The sequence below is a fragment of the Mandrillus leucophaeus genome, unplaced genomic scaffold (assembly GCF_000951045.1).
Source record: "Mandrillus leucophaeus isolate KB7577 unplaced genomic scaffold, Mleu.le_1.0 Scaffold168, whole genome shotgun sequence".
Lineage (NCBI taxonomy): Eukaryota > Metazoa > Chordata > Mammalia > Primates > Cercopithecidae > Mandrillus > Mandrillus leucophaeus.
The window spans coordinates 1,669,248-1,670,718 of NW_012101676.1; the positions used below are offsets into that span (position 1 = coordinate 1,669,248).

The 1,471-nt window shown below is 46.0% G+C and overlaps 1 protein-coding gene across 2 annotated transcripts in view; it reads left to right on the forward strand.

Annotated features, from left to right (window-relative positions):
- The window catches only part of TPTE2 (transmembrane phosphoinositide 3-phosphatase and tensin homolog 2), a 113,834-nt gene that overhangs the window by 20,051 nt on the left and 92,312 nt on the right, over positions 1-1,471 (forward strand). The gene's annotated exons all lie outside the window — the stretch shown is intronic.

Below are 1,471 nucleotides of genomic sequence, written 5' to 3' on the forward strand. Positions count from 1 at the left end.
CTAGTAGCGTGGACCAATGGAGAAGCCAATCCTGCTTGGAGCAAGAAGGAGATAGGAGTGGACAAAGATCAGAGAAATCCCTGCAAAAGAAAAGAACAGAACTAATAACCCTGGAATTATTTCACACCCTCCAGAACTCTGCCATTATGTGAGGCTGACTGCCTTGGCCCATACCCACCCTCAATGGGATGAAGCCCTTGCTTGAGGCCTGCGGCTACTTGGCCACAACTCTTGGTCTGGAAAGACAACTAGGATGGCTGGAAAGTGAGGAGGTGATTAGAGGTGATAGAGAATGAGAAACACAGATGCGATTATAAGAAGGGGGACTTACAAACTAAATTTGAACTGAAATTAAATGCTCTCCAGAAATGCTGTTACACATTGAGGTGTAGATACCGTTACTTAATCTGGATGCATCACTGTGTTCACAGCCTAAGATACTCAGTGTTGGCATATAAAACCTCATTTCTAATAAACGGCAAATGCCATCCCAGGTCAATTTAGTGATGTACATACATGTGAATAATTACAGTGTAACTGGGGAATAGCGCAAAGACTAACTGTAGCTATTTGTTGCAAAACATTAGGATTATGCATTGTGTCTGACTCTGACCATATTTGTCCTCTACAGTCCCGATCCGAACGCCCTGGAGGGAGTCATCATTGAAAGAAGCCCCAGTGACAGGTGAGTTATAAAAGATGTACACATGGCCAGGTGCAATGGTTCACACCTATAATCTGAGCACTTTGGGGGGCCGAGGCAGGCAGATACAGTGAGGTGAGGAGTTCAAGACCAGGCTGGCAAACATAGTGAAACCCTGTCTCTACTAAAATTACAACAGCTAGCCAGCTGTGTTGACAGGTGCCTCTAATCCCAGCTGCTCGGGAGTCTGAGGCAGGAGAATTGCTTGACCATGGGGAGGTGGAGGTTGCAGTGAGCCAAGACCATGCCACTGTGTTCCACTCTGGGCAGCAGGAGAAAAACTTTGTCGCCAAAAAAAAAAAAAGAAAGAAAAAAATGATGTACACACACACAGGCACAAAACAGTGACAGAGTGAGAGACTGAGATTGGTGGGATTCACTCAGAAGTGTTCACAGTAATAGAGAGTGCCTTTGCCACAGTTTCTTGATCATCTCACTGTATCATGTTTAGATAACTTCCACATTTTTACAGTTGTTTAGAGAAAAAGAAACAGACTATGGAGAGAGGCTTCTGTCTGTTACTGTCTTTTCACCATTTGTTAGTAGCAGTGAAATGCCTTGGACACTCTGATTTTCTGTGTGTGAGACATAGCAGAGTGGGCCGAGGGAAGAGAGAATCCTTTTTGGAGCGAGGAGGAGGTAGGAGTGCACGGGGAACGGTGAAGCCCTCAGCAGGAAGCAACAGAGCTAAGAGCCTTGGAGGTGTTCTCCACCCTCCAGAACTCTGCCACCACGGAGGCTGGAGCTCCAAACCTCAAATCACTGTCC